Source organism: Oenanthe melanoleuca, chromosome 3 (assembly GCF_029582105.1).
Source record: "Oenanthe melanoleuca isolate GR-GAL-2019-014 chromosome 3, OMel1.0, whole genome shotgun sequence".
Classification (NCBI taxonomy): Eukaryota; Metazoa; Chordata; class Aves; order Passeriformes; family Muscicapidae; genus Oenanthe; species Oenanthe melanoleuca.
The window spans coordinates 87462972-87489780 of record NC_079336.1 but is presented as its reverse complement, the minus strand read 5'-3'; the positions used below and the strand labels follow the sequence as shown (position 1 = coordinate 87489780).

Here is a 26809-nt window from a genome sequence, read left to right as displayed (position 1 = left end):
CATCTTCTAAGGGAGAGAGAACTGGGACTCTTTAGGAACCACAAACTGCCATGGGCTGAGCATACAGATATATCTTAAAGCAAGGGGGGTGATGCTGTCCTTGGGCACCTCTGGTCAGACATCCTTGTCAGAATGGATACATGTTGCCAAGCTGTCCAGCTGTTGGCCATGTAGTCATTTCAATGCAGGATCCACATTCAAAGTGCCTTGAGAGCTACTTGGAGTTAAGAACCATATGGTAGCCACTGTTAAACTAGGTTGTGGTTTTTCTAGATGAGTGTGGAGTTTGAACCAAAATATGGAAAATAAAGAATCTGCTTTGTCCATGGAAAAACATGTCATTATATGGAGAAAGACAGAAGCCTCTGTGTGGTAATACTGCATCCAGAGGAGGAGAAAGTCAATCCTTGCTAAGCAGATAATTAAAACCAAATACATAATGAAACTCAATTAGCAGCACAGTGCCTGTTGTAGAAATGTGAACCTTTTATTCTGATGTGTCCTTTTACAGCAACACTGAAGTCACACACTGAGCTTACATGTGCAGTGTTAAGCCTGCTGAAGGTTAGTGAGAAAAACTATCAAGACAAGCATTGTTGATCACACAGGAATTGGGATATTTTAGCTATAAAAATTGTTAATTTTGTTCTTCTAGCTTTTTCCTCTGCTAAGAGTCCCATCATTCTAATAAAACACCCTGTAGGAGAAGGGAAATTTTAATAAAACATGGATAAAATTTTGCAGTATTCTCACGAGAAGGTGCATTAGACACTGTAGTGGTGTAGCACAAAACAGGCTTCCAAACATATTTCCTGATGAAGGTGCCAATTTGATAGGAAATATCTTGTTCTTTGGCTTATTGTTATGACCATGATACTAGCTAGAACAAGAACAGCTAGTATTAATCAGTATTATTATTTAGTACATTGTGTGAACAATGATTAACCATAGCCTTCAAAAAGTCATGAATGTACATGGGGTTAATTTTGGACTTGTACCTTTTCCAAACTCTTCATATGACAGTGTGGCAGAAAGGAACTGAATTTGTGCGTAAATAATGTTGATTTAGATGAGCAGAAAGAAAATGATAACCTTTCTTTTTATGTGTTTTATCCACTGCTCATTTGAATAGCAAGAAGTGCTGTATCAAAAGACTAGTGGCTTAAACAAATCTTTGGCCAGCTAAGCTTACAGTCACAATTTCATTAGCAAGATCACCTTTGAAGTGTTTATCTTATCTTTATTTCTCAAAGAAGCTGATTTTTCTGGAAATGGTGATGGAGAAAGTGAACACGTGTGAAAATGTCTTCAAGCCCCACTTTTCTTGCATGGGCTGTATGTGAAGCTGCCCTGCAGAAAGTCAGGGTGCAGTGCAGGGCAGGGACTTTCCCTCCTGCTGATGGTTGTCAAGCTGCAGCTCTGTGGATCCTGAATCCATCCAGAGTCACAACACTGCCTTTGCACCCTCCCTCTGATTTTTGGTATTGATGGTCTTGGCTTCAGTTTGCTTCGTGAGCTGTGTCTGCATGGTGTGGAAGGGGCACTCAAGAGTTGCTTCCCTGGAGTGCAGATGTTGGCATCAAGTAAAGGGAAATGAGGAGTTTGCTTTTAGAACTGTGAGTTCTTCCTGCTCAGAATTATTTTTAGTACAATGGATTTGATTGTGCAAGGTTCTTGTACCTCTGGGAAAGGCTGGTCATGGTGTGCATACATTGCCAGGTGGTGTGGTGACTCTGCAAGGCTTTCAAGTCCTTGTTTCTATCAGCTTGGGTTCTAGCTTTGTTGTGATTTAGTGGCTCAGTATCTTGAATAGTTTCTGAAGAAGAAAGGTGTGAATAGCAGTGATACTTTTTTCTTTGATCTTGGATTGTTGTCTGTTGAGCCTCTGTTTCTGAAGAGGAGTTGCTGCATAAACAAGTGTTTTTAAAATGTGCATTGCTGTCTTTTCCACTGGCAAACTGACTGGAAGGTTTGTGCTACAGTCAGCACAGGCCTGTGGTGGCATCCAAATGAGGTGTTTGTGTCAGAAAGGCTCAGAATATTGGATATATTTGAAAGCATAAGCAGTTCATAACTAGTGTCCTTCCATGTGTCTTTAGTATGCTTATGCCCAGAGAGATGGAGTTAACATTGTAATTCCATCTTCCATAAGACCAAATTTGGTTTGCCCTGCTGCTCACCATGGATATGTCCCCTTCTGCTCACTGCTTACTCCCTCTGTAAAGCTGATCCTGTGGCAGAATTTCATTTGTGTTGCACTAACTCTTTGTAGACACACTAGTAATAATACTTTGCTAAGACATCAGACAGCTGTTTAAAAAAGTAGGTAAGACCAATTTTTTCTTTTATTCAAGCTTTCATTATGGTAAATAATAAATCCAGGTAACTTTTAATTAAAAATTTATAAATACTTTAGTGAAGCTGTCCTGGACCAGTGGGAATTTCAGCTGAGTTGAGTGCAGTTTTTGACCCAGTAAAAAGTTCAATGTATGTAGCTTGTAGAAGTGGGTGCATCATATTAGCTGTGCACAGACCCTGGGAAGGCATGATTGTGGTGAATAAGTCATGTGTGGGTATTGAGCCTGGGTGGCTGACTTTGTTAGTTTGGTTTACACCTGGGACAAAGTTTAAGAAAGCGTGGCTTTGTCTCAGCAGCCCTGGTGTCTGTTTCAAGGTCTCCTTCTGCAGGGAGGTGTTCTTGTGCTCTCAAATGCAGTGATGCACATGCTGTCCTACTGACCTCATTGTGGCTGCAGTTTTTAGAGAGAAAGTGTTTTGCTGTTGGTTGTTTTGATATGGGAAGGTGAAACCTCTAATTAGATTTGTGGGGGGCTGTGGCATGCTCGTAACCCCAGGGATGTTTTGTCACTTTGTCAGCTCCACTGGAGGGGTAGGTGAAAATTGCTCTTGATTCTTGACCTCAAGTAGTGCACATCTTTTTGGGAAGCTCAAGTTATTTTAAAATGGAGGTGAAGCACCCAGTGGCTGCTTTTAACAATTTGTATTCTGTGGAAGCTTGTTTTTCATATTACTGTGTAACTGCTTTTCTTGAACATATGGTGAATTAGTTGTGCAAAGCAAAATATCTTCACATCTGTGAACTGACCTGCATGGTTTTGCCTCACTTTCTTTATTGAGTGTATGTGTATGTATATATAGAGAGAAGGATGAGTGTTACTATGGGAAGTAAAAGCAATTAACTCCTCAGCTTCATTTAAAATGAAAAACGTATTTGCTTATCCCTTTCCACAGATGGCCACTAAATTGCTAATTAATAGGGAATATGTCTACAGACAGATCTTTCAGTGAGGCTGATGTTACATAAAACCAGGCTTAAAACCACTGTCTAGGTCTGCAGAAAGACATATATTTTCCATTTTTAATACTTGAGGAAATAAAAAAAAGCTTTTTCAATTTTTTGTTTCTTCCCTGTGGAGACATAGGACTTGAAATTACAGTCTTTATATATTTTTCTCAGTGATTCTGTCAGGTTGGGTTGGATATTGTTTATTTTTCCTTAGCATTAGCAGAAATCCAAGGACTTTCATTTGCAGTTTTTGTATCTGGGTACTGTGTCAACAATCCCCTAGCTATGCAGGCAGAGTAGGCATGAACAGTTCTAAAAATGCTTGGCATTCTTGACTTTTGACAGAAAATGATACTGATGGATGCTTGCCTATTTGGATTTTAAGCAATGGAGCAAAATCCATCATTTTTGGGAGCCTTTTGTTGGTGTTCTCGGTTGCATTGAAAGATCCCAAGCTTTTAGTGCTTGTTTATGCTAAATTCACCTTTGTTAGGTAGGAACTTACTGGAACTACAGGGCTTGACTCATCCAAAGTATGAAGAAAAAGGCACATGTTTGAATGCTGAATGAAATAATGAATTCCCCTGTGATCACTCTACTTAGACCAGGTAAGTGAGAGGGATCATGGAAGAAGACAAAAGGAGGAGTTAAAAGGTCAGATTCATGACCATGCATGCTTACATGCTGTGGTGAATTATCAGCCACTGAGTCCATTAATCAAAACAGTCCAGAATCCCAAGCCACTCCTCTTTGTTGATGGTGTGCAGCACAAGCATCATGCAGTCCTGCAGCACTTCAGCTGTTTCTCTGATTAAGGTAGACACAGATCCCAGGAGAATGGAGTAACTGTCTCAGCTTTGATCAGCTTTTTCTGTGAATAGTTTCTTTCTCATTAGACAAAAAAAAAAACAAAACCAAAAAACAAACAAAACCAACCAAACCAAAACACCCAAACAATCCAAAAATGAGAATGACATTTGGTAAATGTGAAAACATAGGCAGTTTTGTTTACAGCATTCTTGCTGAAAGGAACAGTGATGTGACCATCGCTGTGAGCTTTAAGAAAATCTTGGTGGCAGGTATCATGAAGGTCACAGCCTCACAGAGCTTTGGTGATCTCCAGCAGGGTTGGAAGTGTTTAGTGGCTCTTGTGAGCAAGGGTAGTGAGGAATTGATAAAAACTAACCTATTGATGCCAAAACACCTGGACAAGATATGGAGGCATTGCAGCATCATATTTGATGATCTTCCTGAGGCATGATTTCCCCCTCATAAAGCATTGAAAATTGAAAATTGCCATTTACTAAACATGTATCTAATGACAAGGGAAATGCATTTACCCCTAGAACACCTTCTAGGTGTTGGGGGAATGTGTTGGAATAATTTTAGCTGGAAGTTGGTGGCCTGAAGCTAAGGGCCAGCCATGTGCCAAGTGTTAGTTTGGTTTGCTGAGGGTATCATTAATGGGTGCAGCACAAAGGCCTAAGAGAAAGGCCCAAAGCAACTTTCTCTGTGCTCATGGGTATTGCCAGTGCAGTCTTTTGGGTTTGGGGACATGCTGGGAAAGGAAAAAGAAATCTTGTCTTGCAAAAGCTGTCTCTTGAATTCCGGGTCTTTGTCCCATCCCTGGCAGGAAGACAAAAATCTCTCAGATGCCACGGATCTCTTGCAAGCTCCTGAGGTTGCAGATAACATGCTTTCTATAGGGCTGATAGTTTTCATTAATTCTCATTCTCTGTCTTAGCCAAGAGCTACACTACTCTAGCAAGTAATTCCTAATTTAAATGTCTGGTTATGTATTTATTTTTTAAATTTCTTTTTAATAAAGTATGGCCAGTCTTTGCAGTTCTGTTCCTTCACCCATGTGTGCTGAGCTTTATTACTTTTTTTTTTATGCTAGTCAGGATATTTGAAGAGATGGTGTATTATTGCTGTAATTGTTAAGCAGCTGTTTGGGATTTCTGAATGTTATTTTGCTTGGATACTTTCTCCACTAGAATGAACCATCAGAAGTGTTGTGGATATATTTCTGTGCTACAGCAAGTTTCATTAAAGTGATAGGGCTGGCGGAAAAGTGGGTAGAGTTTCCCTATAGGTTAGAAGAGGGTTTAACTATCAGGGCAGGATTTGGTCTGATTATCTCTGCAGGTGAAAATGTCTCAATTTTTCTTGGTAAGAGTAAAGAATGAGTAAAAACCAACCAACAAAACAAATAAACAAACACCCACCAAAACAAACAACAACAAAAAGCCAACTCCAAAAACAACAGAACCTACCAAAACCTCAAAGTCATTGTGATAAACAGAAGTAAAAGGGATAGACAACGTTGTTTCTGGCTTTTTGGATATATGAACAATCCTTCAGACATCTGAGTCCCGAGGGATGCAATTTTCAGCGGAGCCTGTCGGCATTTCTCCTCAGTAAACGTGGGGTGCGCCGGGTGGTGGTGGCATTTTCAGCCCCACTGATGAGCCAGAGCATCTGGCCTGCACAGAGCTGCATCACTGACATTCAGTGCAGACAGGCCAGGGAGGAGAGATGCAATCAGTGCTGACAGGCTTCACAACACAGCAAGCTCCAAAGTCAGAACCCAGCTCTTAAAAGCTGCCTCCTCTTTGGGTAAGGATGTCCAGGACCTACATGGTTTTTTTCAGGCTTGCTTGTACTGAAGCACAACTCTGTTCCCCAGGACTCAGCACTGGGACCAGTCTTGTTTAATACCCTCTTGAATAACCTGGATGAGGGGGTCCAGTGTACTGTCAGCCAGGCCAGGAAGGCTCTGCAGAGGGAACTGTACAGGCTGGATTGATGTGCTGAGGCCAATGGTGAGGTTCAACAAGGTCACAATAACCCCGTGTAGCTCTACTGGCTTGGGGTTGCAGGGACTGGAAAGCAGCCCAGTGGAAAAGGATCTGGGAATGCTGGTGACAGGGACTGAACAGGAGCCAGGTCGCCAAGGAGGGGTGTTTTAAACACTAGGGGGTGTTTATCCTGGAGAAAAGGAGGCTCAGGGAGACCTTGTCACTCTCCTCAACTCCCTGAAATGAGGGTGCAGCCAGGTGAGGGCTGGTCTCTTCTCCCAGGTAACAAGTGACAGGATGAGAGGAAATGGCCTCAAGTTGCACCAGGGGAGATTTAGATTAGATATAAGTAAAAATTTCTTCATAAGAAGGGTGTTCAGGCATGGGAAAGGAGTGCCCAGGGGAGTAGTGGAGTCACCATGCTGGAGGTATTTGAAAGATGTGGCTGTGGCACTTGGAGACATGGTTTAGTGATGTACTTATCGGTGCTGGGATAAGGTTGGACTCTATGATCTTAAAGGTCTTTTCCAATTTGAATGGTTCTGTGGTTCTATGATAAAACACTGGTTGTTAAAGGCAGAAAAAAGCCTTTAGCTGACACCTACCTAAATAGTGAATTCCAACAAAAATGATCTCCAGGCTAAGATGGGCTCTGTTGTTTTTCAGGTTTGCAACACAAGTGCTAATGCTCTAATAAATCTGACTTACCTAATCACCATGGCCATATTCATATGGGGTTAGTCCCCTCCTCAGCCCAACACACTTCAAAGCAAGAAGAAAGTATGTACTTTCTCTCAGTATATTAGTGTGGTAGTACTTTGTTTCCTGGCCTGGGTTGGGGAAGCTTAAATTAATTCTCTGTGAGATGTTACGTTTTAGAATGCAAAAATGAGTAACCAGTATTCCTTTTCTTTTTATTGAAAGCATATATGACCAGATTAAAGCTAGAATAAATTATTGCTATTAAATTTTTGGAAAACTATAATTTGGAAAGGGCAAGTGTAAACTGCTCATGTACTTTTGGCTGTAGGGAAAAAGAAGGTGGACGTTCCAGAGCTACATCTATACCTATGCTCTGTGAATTGTCCATTGATATGTTATCTTGCTGTAATGCCAAAATATTTCAGGCTGTACTTCAGCCTAATAGATACTCAGAATATATTAGAATTTAATTGCTACAATTGTCCCAGGATATAGTCCATATCTCTACCAGTACTCTGCAAATCTAATCAGAACAATTTTTGAAGTGAGATTTTTCTAAAAATTTCTTATTCTCAAGGTTTTTACAATCCATTTCTCTCCTGCAGAGCTTAACGTTGCTTCCCAAGACATTGGACAACTTTTGAAAGAACTGTAAATGCAAATGGAGAAAAAATAGTTCTGTTTGACAGAAGAGAAGATAAAAGTTATGAAGTGTTAATGGTTTGTTTTTTCCAGTATTTGGGGAGAGCTCACACTACAGTAATGTTATAGATAATTGCCTTTTCTCCTTCTTTCACACAGCATTTCTAAATTTTGTCTTTTAACTCTTTAATAGGAAGGAAAAAGATAAGGTATCCCAGCTGTGGATATCTTTCTTTTGCACCTGATGTCTTTCATATCACATGCAGGATTTTGCTTTCTTTAGACATTTCTAAAATTACCTCCTATAAGTAGCTTTAAAACACTGAAATGTGCTGGCTTTATCAAACTTTAATCAGAATGTGCAACCAACTTGCTTTAAAATCTAAAGGAATAGGATTCACTCAAGTTAATTTGTGAGAGAAGAGCTTGATGCATCCAGGACATGGACTGAGAGAGCAGAGGAATATAAAAAGAAGAAAGAATATTTCAGGCAGGAACCAGGGGATAATATACAAGATAAATATTTTGTTCCCTACAATAAAACAAAAAAATCTGCAAGAAAGACAGTTCTTTGCTATGCAGGATAGCAAACCTTGGGATTCAGTTCACAAATTTATTCTCAAGTTGCTGAATTACACAAGTGCAATCTAGAAGAGCATGGTTTGTCTGTCAGAATTGTATTATGAATTCCCACTTGTGGAATTGGCTAAATATGTGGAATGTACAGAGAGCATGACAAAATTTTTCATTGTCTCTGCATTGCTGGGAAGGTTTTCTTAAGCAGCCAACTGTGTTGCTGAAGGAAGGGAATACTGGACAAGGATTTGGTCTTTCTCAAGTCCATTTCTGACTAAGAAAAATGCAATTAGGTAGGCATTAGGAGGGAGAAATAGTGAAATAGCACATCCACCCATATGACACATGGTGCCACTTGTCATCTAATATGTGGAATGTGATGGAAGTTCTGAAGCATCCTGTAAGCACTTTTCACTTCTGCATCAGCTTCAAAAAATTGTATGGTTATTTTAATATCTATATTTTCTTCTGAACTCAAACAGGCTTGCTGTAGGTTACAAAGTGTTGGAGAGAAATAGCTTGCCTAGCTGGAGTGGGTAAGTGGTTTATAGATCATGGTATGATCTTAACCACTTAAATAAGCTGTCTGTGACATCTTGAGAATGAATAAGGCTTAGTTGTGCTTACCAGATCAGTGAGTTTTAGTGCATTTGGCTGCTTTTATATATTAAAGAAAGATTTGGCTGTTTATAAAAGTGATAGGGAATGTTTTAGAGGAGGCAAATGCTGCTGTGGGTCATATGCAGTCTACTTCTTGGAGTTGAAAGTTCTGAAATACACTAGATCTCAACTTGAGTTATTATCTGAAGACATATTCTATCATAAGCAGCAGCTTATTGGAAGAAATTCTGATCTATTGAGAGAATATGGAATATATGTAAAAATATCAGTATATTTTATCCACTGTACAGCAGCTTTTGAAAAATGTGGAAGGAGACAAGTAACATATTAATAAGTCCTATTGCCTGGAAGAAAAGGAGAAAATTTATTCTTCTAACCAAAGGATTTTGGCAGCTAGTGGGTTCTAAAATCTCATGTGCCTTATGGTAAAGAATGAAACAGTTGAGGTATTAAGGCCTGACTTTTCTGACTCACCTCAACATGAATTAGGACTGTTTTTTTCCTTCTTTGAAATCAAACCAGTGACTGTACGAAGTGGTGTGGAATTAAATTTTTCTGGTGAGATGACAGGCAAACCTTTCCTTCCCCTGTCACCATCCCAAAAGCAAATTTGTGTTGGTTGATGAGTGCAGGTGAGTGGGATGAGTCAGGGTTGTGGTTTGGTACTTCATTGTTATTGCAAAGGTCCTGCAGGATTTTCACTACTAAGTGAGAGGGAACTGGAGATGGATAATATCTTATAAGTGTAGGGAGACCATATACAAGGAGACAGAATTCGGCTTAAGATAAATAATTTCTGTCTTTGAACTTGAATGTGGAATTTTTTTGCAAGTTATTTTCTGATAAAATTAAGATTTACTAGGAAAGCATGAAAAATAATAAAGTTTTTGGGTCATCCTGGTCCACAAAGGTCTTAAACAGTCTCAGAGCTTCTAAAAACTCCATCAAGTGAATTCCGAAAACTGTAACCTTATTTGTTACAGTTGTATGACTTAGTGACGGTTTGTACTTTTAGTACAAGTTTTGCAGAATATGAAGTAGAACACTTGCTGCTATTTTGAACCAACACTATCCTAACATTCCTTTCCAAAATCTTTCCCCTCTTTCATATTCAGAAGGCAAATAAGTGGAATTTCATGGTCAGGCCTGCTGTGGCACTTTGTATGTATGGTCCTGGCCAGCGTGCATCCTTTTGCATCAAACACACAGATCTGGCAATGATTTGGTCTTGGAAATCTCAGTATCCACTGAGAATAGTTCACAGAACTGCACCCTAAATCTCATGTGACCTATTTCCTGTTCTCTTTCCTAAAATGGACCACCATTTTTCTCACTCATTTCCCTCTATAAACTTTCATTTCTGGACCTGTCACCACTCTGAGCTTTGCCATCCCACACTAACACCATCATCCTGGCTTTATTTCTTTTTCCTTACAGAGAAAATTTAATAAGAAACAAGGAACCAGAAAAGATACTCAATTTGTCTTGTTCTGCCCCTTTGCTTTTTGAGAGGGAAGTTGTTATAAATTGTAATTCCTTGAGCTTCTCATTCTTGAACCATTTGCTGAACTTCAAAATTCTTGTTGACTTTGCTGCATTTAAATCGGGAGGGATGGGAGGGAAATGAAGGTGATTTCCGGTATTGCAGCAGTGCAAATAAGTTTTGATTGCTTGATTCACTTCTGTTTTGAATGTTTTTGATTCTACTTATTTTTTCTTCATAAAAGCCTGTCTTTGCATGACCTAGAAAATTATGAAATCAATTTTATCAGGAACTAAATATGCCAAAACTAAAGACTCTAGAAACTGTCTTTCTCACACTCCTTGCAAATAAGTTGTCTGCAGGTTACTAATGAGATGACAGCTACAGAATGTGTGAGGGGGAAAATGGGCATTTTTCTGGAAAGGAGCCTTATTCCACATTAAGTTAGCAACCTCCTCTGAAAATCACAGAGGAATTACCAAACAGAAACATGACTTTGAGCAAACCACTGTGCAGGGTACGTGCTGCACAGACTGTGGGCATGGGAAAGGAGAAGATGACCTATCAGTGTGTGCCACCTTTGGCTCATAATGCTGTTCTGATCTACTCATGCAGTGAAAAGACTGTCTAATTATTTTAGATAATAAAATAATGTGCTCTGAACCTTCATGTATATGGCAAACTGAAGTGACTGGAGGCTGTGCCAGATGCTGTCTGCCAGAGGCATTGCAATCCAGTTGCTAGTGCCCTGTAGTGTGACACAGGGAGCTGAGACCCATGTCAAGGTGAGGTGTTCACCTGTGGTGTTACCTTCCATGCCCTATTTTCCCTTCTTTGCCATTCTTATGTATTTAGACTGTGCAGGGAGGTAGGGAGGCACCTGCCTTATGTTCCAGATGCTCCTGTTTCCTGGTTTGAAGGACAGGTGTCTGCCAATAAAGGCAGAAGCTTCTCTTTGAAATGGAGAATGTAAATCACCTCCCTCCAAATTATTATAATTTTGAAATTAAGGGGCTCTCAGGAAAAGATATGGGAAATAGGAATAACACTTCTTCACTAGGAAAATTAAAACAGAAATACAGTATTACAAAGAACAAACCCAAAACACTGACAGTCAGGATACAACCTGACACCCTGTCAGTCAGGGTGTTGGTAGCAGTCCCATTAAATGGTGGCTGCAGTCCCCCTGGAGTGGCAGATGTGGTTCAGTTGAAGCAGTGCTCCTGTAGAAGGTGCAGTTTTCCTCTGAAGGTCCAGAGGTGATGTGGAAAGGTCCGGCATTCCTCTAGAATCCAGAGGAAAGAAGGTACCTTGGTGCTCAAAATCTCAGTTTTTATCAAGGTAGGAAAGGTTTGGCTCCTCCCCCTGGCTGGAGCATCTCCCAGTGGGATGATGTAATTTTATCAGTCATACAGTGGGACTTAATGGGCCATTAGCAGAAGATATCTTCCTGGAGGGAGGATGGGTTGTGGAAAGGATAAAGATGATTGCCCCACCTGGTTTTAAAGATGGCCCATTAGCAGAGGATATCTCCCACGGAGATGAGGAAATCCCTACCCCACCTGGTTTCAGCAAATGGTGATAGAATACACATTTCTGGTCACATCCTGTATTGCAACCCAAGACATCCTGCTTGCTGCTCATGCTACATGCATTGGTGTAGGTGTTTCCAGGAGGCACCTGAGAACAGTGACTCACCAGTAGATGCTGGCATGGTGCTGCCATCTGACCAAGAGGGCAGCTTTCTGGAAAAAAAAGAAAAAGGCGAGAGGCAGGTGAGTCGCAGTTTTTTCCCCTCACTGATATAAGAGAAGACAGCATACTTGTGAGAATTATAAGAGCCAAATCCAAACTTCTCCATGTATGTTTAGAAGCATGAGAAGAGCAGTACCTATGAGGCAGAGATCTCAATGACATTGCCAAGCACCTTCTGGGGTATGGCTCAAAGCTGCCAAGTAGATGGATGCTCCAGTTTTCCAGTGATGGCATCAGAAGGTCCTTTCAGGCCAGTATAGCTGACTGTCTGCTTTTTTGGGCTTCTGCTGGTCAGTTCCTAAGTGCACTGACAGGTGTGAGATGGAAGAATGTGGGTTACTGTGATTCCCTGGCACCTTTTGCTGTTATGATGAGGTGTGTGTGGGTGAGAAAAAGGGAGAGCAGGTGTTGAGAGAGAGAGAGAAATATAACTTGAAGTTGAAACTAAGGTTTCTCATTTTCCTTTAAAAACTCTTAAACTTCTTTTTTGACTGCTTCCCAAAACAAACAGAAACTAATATGGTGCATGTTTAAGATGATTGTTTCCTCATGCTGGTTACAGACTAGTAGTCCCAAAGATGGGCAGTATTTCTCTTCTTTGGCCCTTGTGGCTGAAGGAGTGTGGTTTGAAGTGTGATGATGCTTAAAGCTGACAAGGACTTGACAATGGAATTTGAGAGAGTTATTTATGTGAGGAAAACTGCATGCTGGGGCATGAGGTAAATATGGCCAGTTGGCTGTGCTGATTTTATCAGGTTTGATATTGTACTGTACAAAGTGCATGAGATTGAGATTGTGATTATGCCAACATAGAAGGGACTTCATGAGGGTGCAGTTCAGGTCCAGAATGGAGTTATTTTTTATTCATATGCAGCCTTCAATAATACAGAAGACTGGAGGGCAGACTACTGTTTTATGAGACCATTGTTTTGTATCATTGGGCAGCCAGACAGAAGAAAATGCTCTGAGCCAGTTTGGGTTGAAATGGAAAATATGATACAGCAGGCAGCTATATCCAAAAAGATATGAATGGTTCAGTACATGGAGTCCTGGTACACCAGGGTCCAAGGAACAATGAAATGGGCAGTTCAACAGTAAAATACTGGGGTAGATAAGACAAAAGCTGAGGAAGATAACAGCCTGAGGGCAACCACATTTCTCAAGCTGTTTGCCTTCAGTTGGGAAGGACAGCAGTCTGCTGTGAAGATTGTCTTCTCCTCTTGCTTTGGGGCACTACCTGTGGTAGAACTGCTCAGGAACAGAACTAACTCTCTAGCCTTGCACACTCTGCACAAACAGGGTGAATGTTGAATCAGTGTTGGTGACACAAGTACTGCCCTTGTGGCAGGAGTTCCTAGTTTTTCCTCCTACAGCTGCTCTGTAATCTCCATCATGGCTGTACTCACTCTCCAGAGATTTAATACCAGACAGTGTCCGAAGGGGAGAGCAGTGGGGAAGAATTCTGGGAAAGCAGCTGCATATGAATGAGAAATATCTCCTGTAAGCTTTTGATGTTGGCTATTTTCAGGGGCTGGGGGGAAGGATCTGGAGGCCCACACTTTAAGGTCATGCTGGAGATTGCTGAAGAGTTTAATTAATTTTGGCTAAATGGGCAGTGAAACAAGCTGTTTCCCAGAAGAAGGCAATATAGATTGAAGAAAAGAAAGAATTAAATCTCAGACTATGTTTGTGCATGAGTGTGTGTGCTGCTGGCATTGCTTTTTCCTCCTTCAGTTGCTGTCTCTAACCGTAACCTGACAGAGAATACTGCTTTATACGTTTAAAAGAAGAGTTTCTAGTTTTGTACCATTTTCTATGCAGTGATGCACAAAATGGTTGATACACAGTAATTTTTGCCTAAGGCCACACAGCCAGATTTCCTGCTGGTTGCTAATGGGAAAGTTTGTCCTTCAGTAGCTACACAGCAGTTCTTGTGTTTTAGCAGTTTTGGAGGACTTTGCCATCAGTTGCCTGGTGAATCAAGAGCATTCTTGCAAAGCAGGGCTGCTTTTCCAAACAACCTGCTCTTTAAAGTGCCTGTTGGTTGTTGGTCACTTTAAAAGCCTCAAGATTTCTGGCTTCTCACAGTTCAACAGGCTGTAGATTCATCTAAAGTGAAAAAAGAGCATTTACTGTAGTTATAGCTGAGAAACAGCAAATTTCCTCCCAGTTTCTGCTGAGCCCATGGCCAGGGAGGGCAGAGGAAGCAAGCTGCTCCTTGGTGCCCCAGTTCTGAATGGTCAGGTCTCCAAGGAGAGGGAGAGCAGCATAGAAATGCTCCAGCTGAAGAAAATAACACACAGCCCACAAAACCTGTTTACCTTAAAGGTCAGATTTTACTTTTGCATCAAGTTCTCCTCTCCTGACTCCAGCCATGCCTACCTGAAGTGTTCTGGGAAGAGTTGCAAAGACTTGGCCCTGTGAGAACTGCCAGAGTTTCAAGAGTTTTGAAAGCATCAACTTTAAAAAAAAAAGTTTCTTCATTTTTGCAGAAAAGGAAGGTAAAACATCTTTCATTAAAGGGCTGGATTTCTTCTGAACTTGTCTCAAAATCTCTGCTTGCAAATGCACTTACTCTTCCTCATATTGGGGTGGATTTTAAATTTTGTCAATTTTGAATGTTCAAGAAAAAAATGCCTATTGGAGGAATTGGAGACTATTTTGTGTGCTGTCACATCATCTTTTTTGACCAGGTGCTTTTTTTCATGGGTGCTTGATAATTCGTGGTTTAACTTTAGATTTTCCCCGTTTGGTGCACTGCAAACCTGATTTTATGTTGCTATGCCTCAGAGGCAGAATAGATTTATAATTTATTGCCTTTATTATTATCATACTTATAAAAAACAGTGAACCTGGCATTAAGAATTTTAACTATGTATGTTGGTGACCCACTGGAAAACTCTGACCTTAGATAACAGCAGACAAGAGAGGCATAAAAGTATATGATTTTTCAATTTAGGGATGTACATACCTGTATGTCAATTGCACTTAAGCAGGATTTTAATGGAGAAAATGTAGATGAACTGTAAAAGTTAAAATGAGAATTAAAAACTAAACCAGAGAAGTCTAGCAGCACAGGCTAATTCTACCATCTTAAACCCCCTAGTTATTTGTGGAAACAGCTGCACTTTCAGTGCTGGCACTAATATTTCTGGTCCTGTCAGGCAGGAGCTGCACCTTGCAAATATTCACTCTCTGCCAGTATCAACAGATAAGGGTAGTGCTGATATCTGTGCAACAACAAAACCATACTGGGCTCCTGTATGCCTTGTGTGTGATCTCTGTGCTCCTTCTGGGTAGTGAATACACTGGGTATGCTGTAATTCAAACTGTGGACTTTTGAAATCACACTCAGATAAGCAATCAGAGCATAACAGCTATGATAACAACTATTTATCATAAATTGTATGGCCAGCAGGACCAGGGAAATTAATCTCCTAATACTCAGCAATGGTGAGGCTGCACCTCAAATCCTGTGTTCAGTTTTGGGCCCCTCATTACAAAAAAGACATTGAGGGGCTGGAGTGAGTCCAGAGGAGGGCAGCAGAGCTGGTGAGGGTCTGGAGCACAAGTCCTGGAAGGAGCAGCTGAGCTGGGGTGTTCAGCCTGGATGGAGAAAAGGAAGCTCAGGGAGACTTTGTCACTTTCCTTAACTCCCTGAAATGAGGGTGCAGCCAGGTGGGGATTGGTCTCTTCTCCCAGGCAGCAAGTGACAGGATGAGAGGAGGTTGCACCAGGGGAAATTTAGATTGGATATTAGTAAAAATTTCTTAGTATTCAGGCATGGGAAGGAGTGCCCAGGGGAGTGGTGGAGTAACCATGCTGGAGGTATTTAAAAGATGTGGATGTGGCTCTTGGGGAATGGTTTAGTGGTGAACATGGCAGTGCAGGGGTGGCAGTTGATGTTCTTTAGGTCTTTCCCAATTTCAGTGATTTATGATCATGTTCAAAACAGCTTGATTGAACCTGTGTTTTCTCATTAGAAAGGGAAAACAAACACAATCCAAAAACAAAGAGCTCTTTTACTGATGGTTTTGTTCATTCCACAGGCTGATGATGTGCTTTGTGTTATTCCTTATGTTCTGAATCCTTCCTACTATTTATGATTTTACTGCTATTATCTGTCTGCTGTCATCATGATAGCGTTAGAACAAAATGTAACAATATCTATAATTAGAGTTGTCTACACATTTTCTCTCTATTTTCCATTTGACTCATGTTTGTAACTTTCTAAATCTTTCAATTTTCAAGTTGAGATAATCAAGGTCAGCCATATCTGAGAGCCAGGGTGGTGTTTATCCATTTTTAAAAATGATATTTTGCTCTTCAGAGCAGGTATATAAGAACAGCAGGGCTGGATATTGAAATTCGGCAGCAAGAAAATACTCGTAGAGGATTCTTAGAAAAAACACAAGTTTTCTTTCAAGAAAGATACCAACAATGTACACTTACTAGTGACCTATTGGAAAGTGTTGAACTTGAAAGACACACAAGATTATGCAGTTATTGAGATAGCCATATACATAGTTTAATGTCAGTGGAAGTGCAGAATAGACATGAAAATTATATGTATTGCCTTCTCTGGATGAAACTCAAGAGAATGAATCATGGAAAAAGATGGGCATGTGTAGGTCCTGAAAGCCACTGTTCTGAGGACAAGCTAGGACATGTAGGCACCCTTTAGCTGCCAGTGCCCACAGCCCAGCCTACACACAGCCATGTGCCAAGGCGAAGCAGCCACTTGAAGAAGCAGCGTGGGCTGGCCCCCAGCTGTGGCAGCATCTGGTGAAGAAATGGTGCTGCTGGAGCCCAGGGCATGTGGGAAGCTTAGGAGCACCTGGGGAAAGATGATGGGTGATGGACAGATTGACCTTTTAGTCAGTGTATAGTATGTCCCTACAGCTAGGCTGGGCTTTGGCAGCTGTGCCTTTGTAAGCCTGACTCAGCACAGCTCTGGTGTTCTGCATGGGAGGTTCTGTGCTTACCTCGCCCAAGCTGTGCTGCTGTGCACAGGTGCTTTTTTTAGCATGTCTGGTTTTCAGCCAAGTGTGACATTTTTATTATAAAAGTTGGGGCTTTTTATATTTTTTATATTGTTTGGTTGGGTTTGTTTTGTTTAGTTATTTTGAGATACTTAAAAGCATCCTCTTTTGTGTCTTCTTTTGGAGAGTAAGTTCTCTTCTGCTGTGTTTCTCTCTAGTCCAGTGTGACACCACAGCAGTGCTGTGTGTGCTTCATTTCAGGCACTGATTTTTAGATATTTGGGACTGGCCATAAGTGAGTTAATTGGTGATGCTAATTGGTGATTAGCCTAATAATGGGTTTGATTATGTTAATTAAACTCTTGTCCCAGACAGCAGCTGTTACATCATTTGTCTTCAAGCCCTCCCTCAGCTGGGGTCTTTCTGAAACCTGCTGGCTTCAGTTTGGCAGGGTTGAGTACTGAGTGTGTGATACCAACATAAGTATCAGCACCAACAACTGTACTCGTTTTTTTCCCTGTAATTTTAAACTTCCTCTCGTTAAAACCCTGTGATAAAAGTTTAAATGTCATTGATCAACTTCTATACTGTGGTTCTCTGGAAGTTCTTCCAGGTGTAACTGTTCTCCAAGGTGATGGAGAGAGCCTATGGCACCTCTTTATGCTCATTTGCCTTTTGGTGCATGTGTGCACTTTGTGGGATGCTGTGCTGGATACACAGATCATGAGAAAAAAACAACTCAGTGGTTCACTAAACATACATCTGGGAAGGCTGGGCCAGGTTGTGGTTTTCCTGAAAGCAAGGAGAGAAGTGGCTCTTCTGTATGGATTGTTAGCTGGCAGAAAACAGTGTACAAATGAATACTTCAGCAAGAAAAGATTGTAACTGTGGTGGAGGGAGTTGTGTGGCAGCACTGATGCTGCTACACCTTTTCCAGAATAACTCAGATCTTTTAGATTTGAATAAGTAAGCAGACATCTCAGACTGGCTTGTCCACAGCTTTCTAGCAATTGTAGTAATTTCCATGCTGCTTTTTTAGCATGTTTTCATTCAGTTACAACAATCCAAGAGACTGCAAATGCAATAAAAAGGGAAACTGGACAGTTCCATGCAAATGTATATTGCATGGAAACAGACTTTCCTGACACTGCCCTGGTATCTTAGCTTTTAATGCTCAGGGAATGAGTACAAAGTACTAATGCTGAAATTATGTCTGAATGCTGGTTTACTGGTGACAAACGCACAGACCAGGATTATTTTAGTTTTGTATGTGTGTAAAACCGGTATTTCTACTTGCAGAATATTTCAGTTTGACCCTGTTTTGTGGTTGTGGTCTTTTGGGGCATTGAGAAGCCCCTCGTTGTTTGGATTGTTTCAGCTGAGGGTGCTCTGCAACTTGAAGTATCAAGCCTCAGGTCAGAAAGATTGCTTTTCAGACCTGAGGAGCATTTAAAATTGATGGCACATTTACAGTGAATACCTTTCCAGAAGACTGAACAGCACCAAGCCTACAGAAGCCAGTTCCTTTAAACAATGCCTTATCCCTTGTGATTGCTGTGACGATTAAATAACTTCAGAGTTGAAAAAGTTTGACTGGCATTTGCCTTGAGCATTCTTGTGCAGTGCTTTTTTTAATGAGCTCCCACACTGCCAGTTTGCAACTTCTAGTATTTAAAGCTTTCTTTGTGCTTCACTCTTATTGATGTGTTGATAAATTGTCTTTAAGACTTTTATTAGCAGTTGTCCTTTTTGCATGAAGTGTGAAATCATGCATTAAGGCAAGGAAAGGTTTTATGTTTGTTACTACTTAATTCTGTTCTAACTTTAGTCTAGCTGGAAGCCTGAATGTACTAGACAGTAAGTACAAGGGCAGAATAATACAGGAAAGATAAAAACTGGGATAATGAACCCTCAAAGATTCCAATATATTTTTTAAGACTTAACAAAATATTTATATGTTTTAATGAAACAGCTGTGACAAAGACTTTCTCACTATGCACTACTGTTGGAACTGCTAAAAGGACATTGCTCCTATTCTAAGGCTGAGGAAGAGGAGACTGTATGAAGTACCAGCAGAGGGAGTCAGGACTGGACATTAAATGCTGAAAATTTTCAGATCCCAGTGGTCATCATCTGGAATGGAAAACATATTGTTAATGTGTGAGATAAAGTAAAAAAGGTCAGAATCTTCTGCCTATTGTGTGATACATATATGTGGTTTTTCTTTTCTGCATTTGGATTAGGAATATGAAAACAGAGTCTATTCTACTTTGTGTATCCTTATAGTGATTCCATTCAAAAAGGATTTCTAAGCAATTTACCTCTTTCCTGTGCCCTTCTGAAACCACACTGATAGGTATGGGATGTGGTAGCCTTTCAAAGTGCTCAGGATTTAACACCTCTAGCTTGCCACTGATAGAAAAATATTGACAAAAGGGATAGATCCACAGAGCTGGGGAGGAAAAGTGGTTCAACATGCAAAATGTTGGCAGCATGCTCAGAAGAACCACTGTATCCTCTGCTCCCAGCTGCAGAGCAGTGGTCTCTGTGTGGATGGGATGGATGCTGTCTCTGATGATGAGACCTTGGGCAAGTGAAAATGCTCTGAAGAGATTTGTGGCCATGCAGAAGCTCTCAAAGCTCTTTTCTGTCAGTCTTCAGATTAACACAAAGGAATTCATCCCTCTTTCACACCTTGCTTGTGACAACTTGTTTACTTAGGCTTTGTATGAAGGATATTGTTAGGACCCAATGTTTTAGTCCTCTTTACTGTCCTTTGCAAAATTATCTCTGGATTTGTTGTCTAGTGTTCCTTGGCTTGTTCTAAAGTGTTTATTTTTTCATCTTTCTGGTTTATTCCTTAAGCTTTCATCATTGAAATAATGGAGAAAAGCAAATAAAAATAATAGAGTATTTGCTTTAAGACAGAAAGATGGATGAATTTATATTCATTAGCCTCTAGCAAAGACTACATTCTCACTGGAGTATTTGTTATCACTGGCACTGTGTTCTTTTGGTCTGACTTTCTTAGTCTAAAGTGTCTTGCATGGCAGTCATGATGTTGACACGCTCTTCAAGCCAAGTTTTTAGGGTTGCATGTAAGCCATAGCTCAGCCTTCTACTGCTGCATCTCACTCACTGATCTTGGTGAATGTGGTCCTAACCCAAACTGTTTCTTCACTAAGAATGCTTTTGGCTTTTTTGTTTTTCTTTTTATGGAGTAATGGAGATTCAGCCAGAGACAGTGTTTCTCTTCTGGAGTTTGATTACTGAACATTCAAAGATTGGTGCTTGTTGCCCTCTTGAATTTGCAGAAGGTTCTGGATACAGAAAACTGCAAAGGCAATAAGCTGATAGGCAAAAAGCAAAGCAAAAGGTGAAAAAGCCCTGTTGCTTGTCTCTTCAGTGCTGACAGTGTGGGGCTGGTGGTCAGGGGAGAGGCCCTGAGCTGGCGGGTTTGGGCTGAGTTCCCAGCTCTGTCACACACTCCTCTATGACCATACACAATCTGCTCCTGGTCTTTGCCTTTCTTGCCACTCTTAATTCTTCACATCTTACCAGGGCAGAATGATTTTCTCTGCACACACCATACCACTGTGTATCTATTCCCTCCCTCTGCAGTGCTCCTCAAGTGTCTTTTAATCTTGGATGGTACTGATACCAGTAAAACCAAGCCTGTGCAGAAAACTGGACATTTAAACTCTCTCTGTGCTTTTTTCATGAGTTCAGTTGTCAGCTGCTCCTTTGTGTTTTGTGTTTCTAACCTCACCTGTATTCCTTTTCTGCTCTTTCACTCCTTGCTTGCATATTTAGGTTTGTATCCCTGTTCTTTCTCTCCTTCCCCTCCTCTGATATGTGAAGAGTCCCAATTCTCCTGACCATCTAATTTAACTTTGATTCCCTCCTAGTCATTAGGCTTCTCTACTGAGGCCAAGAAGGTCTGGCAGCCTCTTTGATGGGTTTGCTAAGCTGTTGATTTAAATTTTACAAGCTTTGTGATGCAGAGAGACTGCTAAATCACTGCTCCCATGACAGATTTCTGAAAGGCTGGAGAAGACAGGATATTGAATAGAAAATTGGAAGAAGTGAGAGAAAACAGGAGGGTAGAATTTCTGGAAGCATAAAGAGTAATTATGGGCCAGGTAGATGACAAGAGTGTGACAGGGAGAAATAGTTTTAAAGAAGAGTGTGTGTGCATGTGTAGATGGAGAAAGGCAGGATAGAAAGAAGACAGAGGGACATTTGTCAGAAGGAGCTGAAGACTTGGTGACTGGATTCTGAATGCTCAGCATCAGGGCTGGTATTTAAGGACAACTTCAAGAGATGCTGATCAAGAAACTCCAGCTGTGTGGTTTTAGGTAGATTTTCTTTTTAAGAAAACAATCCAGAACAACAACAACACCTGCCAAAAAACAACTGGAAACAAAGAAACCAACCCCAACAAACAAAACACAACTCCAACAAACAAAGCATTAAAAAAATCCAAACCCAACATCGAGGCTGTGTACCATTCAAAGCATGTCAAGAGAGCTTGACAGAAAAATATTTTAATAGCCTGCTGCTCTTGTGCTGATTGATTACAGCAACAGCTCAAAGATAAGCATTCTGTCAAGAATCATTAATATCTGTCAGCCAGTAGTAGCTATGCAATATCAAAAATTCAAGCTGTTGAAAAGCATTCTATCCTTGCCTTGTGCTGAAGACTAGTAAATGAATATTCATGGTAGCACACACAGCTTACAAACAGTTCTTCACTTCACATAGCTTTCAAAAAATGAGCATGCAGCTTATTACTACAGTTTAGGTGCAAAAATAAGTTCCTGCTTTTTTACTTCTTTATACTTTGACAATTTCAATACCTGTAAATGACATGGAATATATTTACCACAATTGTTTGCCTAAATCTTACTGCTCATCTCCAATGAGCTGTAACATTTTCTTGTTGCCTCCATCAGTGGCAAGGAAGAATTTAAGATCTGGAAATTTAAGATGTTACTTAGGTGATCCAGTACATGGCAGAGAATTGAATTACAGAAGGCAAATTCTTCAGTGCTCAAACAAGGAAAAGACTTGTGACAACTGCAAAAACTCTTCTGGAAGTCCTCTGATGTTGTGAAAGTTGTCTTTGATCTGTAAGAACTCTCAGAGAATGTGACCTTAGTAACTGCTGTGGGATTAGGCTACATCTCTTAATGTGTCAGCAAACAGAGGGCATCTGGGGGGACTTTTCATTTTGGATTTAAAGATCAGGATTTAAGTTCAGGAGGAGCCATTGTTCTTATGTTGTGTACCCCATGTCACAGTGATGAAAAGTTTACTCTGAGGTTTGACTCCTGTGGATGTGCTAGGGTTTACTTATGGTGAGATTTTGGTTACTTTCACCAGTTGGTACAACTGTCTTATTTCCTTGTGATTCCTAAGACTTTGTTCATGTACATACGTACAAATCTTAGAAATTACTTTTCCTAGGATCTTTTGGGAATGCTAGGGTAGTAGATGTTCTCAATCTGCTGTGGCTGGTCAAGTAAAGCTTCTCTGAGCAAGCCTGCCAGAAAACACTTTACTCTGTGGAGAGGTGAGAGCAGAGAAGTCTGTGTTTATGTCCAGACATATCTGCCTCTTCCATTCTAATCCATTATTTCATGATTCAAAGACTCCCAGGATATGGAAATATTGGGAATGCACCCATGCTGTATTTATGGAGATTGTAACAGCTCTATTAGTAAAAACACTTTTCCTTTCCTTTTTCTTTGATTCAAAATAGTCAGTCACCTTTAGGTGGAGAAAAATGGAAGATTCTGAATTCAGGTCTCTGGTCCTGCATGATATTTGAAACATAGCCCTGTTGTATCCCAGATGTTCAGTGACTGCAGGGGATTATACTTGAAGCATAATCTTCCCAATCGTTCTTCCCTAAGCAAGGAAAAGCTTTGTGTGCCTGACTATTGGATGAGGTTTGTAGCTGCAAATTCCTGACAGAGATATTTCATTACCTTTGAGAGTCCTCTGTACTTTCTGTTGGACAGCTTCAGCTTATTAGCATCCACAAATGCCATTCCTTTGTGCCTGGCAGGCACTGCACAAGCAGAATAGCTCTCTAAAAAGGTCCCAGTGGGACCTTAAGACATCCCTATTTCTGTCTGTATATGTGTGTTTATGTGCAAATATATTTGCATTTTGTGGTGACTTGATAACAAACTTACCAAAGCACAAAATGCAACTGTCTGACATCTTTCAGATGTCAGATGATTTCCATGTAAAGTTTACTTTAAAAAGAATTTAGGCAGTATCTCTTATGCAATAGCATCTACTCCTGAATATCATAATAAATAGAATCCTTTTTGGAACTGTGGCATGGAACTCACAGCTGTATGCATGTTTACTTCTGCTTTTACTCCTGCTGAGTTCTAATAAAATAGCAGGCTCAGCCTGGAAGAGAAGTACTTTTAAGACTTAAGAATGAATACCTGCTTTGGAAAGTTAGGCTGTAACCCTCTTCACCACTCCAGAGGCAAGTATTCCTCTCACATGCAGTCATCCATGGCTTGTCATTAAAAATGCAACAGTGGTTCCAGTTATTTTTTGATAAACCCTCTGTGTCTTCACTAGCCTGTCATTTCACTCATCAGTAAAGCAGGGCCCCCTTGAGAAGCCACTGCCTGAGAGTTATTCTCATGTCACATTTCTGTAAGTACTGTGTGCACCTCTTGATTTTGGTCTGCAAGCACACCTGTGATTAGTGTGTGGGAGGAGCATGACTCAGACCTAGTCATTCCAGTGACAATTATTCTTTAACCACCACAAATTCATCTTCGTTGGTAAATGTCATCTTTGTCTCTGACCTCACTGGTTTAGTCAACATAATTCCAAAATTCATCATCCTCATTATTAACAGTATTAAATCTTTGTAACTGTTTAGTGATACCAGAAAAGGGGAGGTTTTGGACCACTTTGTCTTTAGGTTTGTTTGGGAAGTGTTTGAAAACCCTGTGTAGAATATAGTCACGTCCTTGTTTGTACTTGTTGCACCCAGGAGAAAAATTGTGCATGTGCAAGAAGGGACTGGGAGGTCAGTCACCTTGCAGTCTGGCTGTGGTTAGTGAAGTAAGAACACCCCAGGGTGGCTTACCAAGGCTTTGTTGCATCAAAAGCTTCAGAGTGAGCTGCAGAGAGGCAAAGCACACAGGTGCAGTGTAGTCCAGTTAAGTGCAGTAGCTTTAGGGGCTTAATTTCACAGTAGAGGAGATCTGAACTGAGAATTAATTGTTGTCCTTATGTGCAGTACCCATTAATCCTGTCAGGTGCAGCCATGCCCTTAGCTCTTGCTGGCTGGTCTGTCATCTGAACAGACCTGGAGCTCCTGGGTGATTAGCACAGCCTCTCTGGTGTCTGGTCAGTGCAGAGGTCACTGCTGCTTTCACAGTGTGACTGCTTAGAGCAAAGTCAGCTTGAAGGGCCTGCTCAGTGTAAGCTACAGAAGACACAGGCTTCCAGTTACACACTCTCAGTTGTTTTCAGGATTTTGTTTAACTAGTTTTAATTTTGGGGACAATACAGTTAATCCAAAGTGTCTTCTCTCTGGAGCCTGTGAGACAAGGGATATGTGATTTTCCCATCAGGTGTTGGGTTGAGGCCAGCACTCTACCACCCACCCCTGGTTCTCTTCACAATGAAACCATAGTACCTCCATCCCACTCTGCTTTTATGTTGGGGTAATTTATAGGCATTAAAATTTTACCTTTTCTTTTGTTCTCAGAGAAGAAAAAGCCTAAAAAAAGACTATTGTACTGCTACACAGACAGCAGAAGCTTTTGTAAGTCATTGGATGAAAGTTAGTGGTCGAGGAGAAATGCATTGTCTTGGTATTTTTCCAAACTGTGTCCTGAACTTTCATCACAGGCAGGCATGCCCACACCTTGCAGTGGTGTTTAAAGCACAGCTGAGCAGAGGTTTTAAAGCCTAATGAGAAGTGAGATCACTGCAGTCTCAGGGGAAGCCTTGGGTCCTTCCTCCTTGTGGTCTCACTGGGGGTTTCAGATCTGAACATGATCAGCAAGGAATCCAGCCAGCTATGAACTTCCCACATGGGTGCTCTGGTGGGAGTAGAGAGAAGCCACCTGAATCCATTTATCATTTGGAGCAAAGAATTACTCTAAATACCTTACTCAAATGTAAGATACCTTAATTAAATGAAGTTGAAGCGATGACCAAATGGAGTCAGACAGGAGAGTTTTGCTTGAACTTTACAAGTGACTTTAGCCATTAAACTCTTGTGTTGCATCAGTGATGGGGACAAGTTTTGTCCAGAAATCCATATGTGTAAGTGCTGGATGGTGGTTTTGGTGTGCAAACTTCAGATTCAGCCCTGGACTCTCAAAGACCATGGATAGGTTATTGCAAAATGAGGCCAGATAGTTGCCAAGAGGAACAAGCCTGAGGCAGCAGTGCAAAGCCCAGCAGAACGTGTGACAGCGATGTAGGGAAAGGAATTCCCTAAACACAAAGTTTGGATAACAGATGATGTCCTTGATGTCCCTAGATTTCCCTCCTGCAAGGCCTTGTGGAAAGCTCATACAAGTCACAGAGGAAATAGCATGAACAGAGAAATGCTAACAACCACGTAGGCAAGCAGTTTCACATGAAGAAAACTTTTCCTAATTGTGGCTTTTGGTTTTAGTTTTTGTTCTTTTGTTTGTGTCGTTCTATCTCAGTAATAGATTTTAAAATGAAGAGAGTTTGTGTTTAATTGGGGGAAACCATTTGAGCTAAGTTGAGAGCAGATAAAACTACTTTTGAGAGCAAAAGCTTTCATATTGGTGCAAATGAGTAAAAATCTAGAAGCAGTATCTGTAGATTTAATTTTAACCAAGTAATTGAAAATGGCCATGCATTACCCTATATAAACTGTAGAAGAAAAATGATGCCCTTAAATGGCTCTGTCGTCATTTAAATGGTGATCTGTTCATTAGTGCTGGGAAATGAAATGGAAATCCATTTCAATTTTCTAGACAATTTAAATTTTATTGTCCATAAAATTCTACAAAACAGTAAAAGAATGTCTTTTCTCACAAATTGCAGAGGATTTAATCAGATTTGGCATTCTGGTAAAACCTGTTAGTGAATACATTGAGCTGAGTTCATCCTGTGTTGGTAAAAGTGTCCCACTGGGGACTCTGCTCTGGTATGTTTGGAATAGAGATAGTTTTTGCAGCTGTTATCTGTTTGTACACTTAGTTTCCTCTTGGTAATCAAATTGGCACATCCAGCAAGATCTCGATGATGCTCCATGTTTTGAGCATGTGTACTTCAGTGTTGCTCTAGACTAATCCCTTATGACATTCCTGAAGATATTGTGATAAATATGCTGCTCTTTACAGGAATTGTAGTGGCTGTAACTAGTTGTGAAAATTGGTACATTTTCTTGCCATTCCATTTTACCTTATCGGAGATAAACTGATCTTGTGGGGAATAAAATTTGGAGAGGTGACTGGGAAGTGCCATTTTCTATAGAATATTCCTTTTTCTCTAGTCTTATCTTTGATTTATCATGCTGTTGTTTCCCAGTTCAAATCTTGCCTGTTGGTCTTGCTGTCCCATATTTTGACTGAAATAAATTGATTCTGCAAGGAGTTTTCTGTGGTCTCCTTGATTAAACTGTAGTGGTTCTTGGAAAATCTTTTTGCTATCAAGGTTAAGGCCCTAATTTCAATTAATGACTAGGTATTGCTGTGTTTGGAGTTAGTTATAGCTTTCTGTCAGGCTTAAGAATTTGCCTGTAAGTTGAGGCAGAACATACACATTCCTGTCTGGTTTATGATGCACTTTTGGATGTAAAACAGTGCTACCCCCATTGGGACTCACCAGTCAGTGGAAGTGCTGGGCCTTGCAGAAAAGTGGCTGCCTTCATGTAATTTAAGTAAGAAGAGTCAGGTGAACTCAT

At 40.6% G+C, this 26809-nt stretch overlaps 1 protein-coding gene across 1 annotated transcript in view; it reads left to right on the top strand.

Annotated features, from left to right (window-relative positions):
- The window catches only part of KCNH1 (potassium voltage-gated channel subfamily H member 1), a 165513-nt gene that overhangs the window by 50390 nt on the left and 88314 nt on the right, over window positions 1–26809 (top strand). The gene's annotated exons all lie outside the window — the stretch shown is intronic.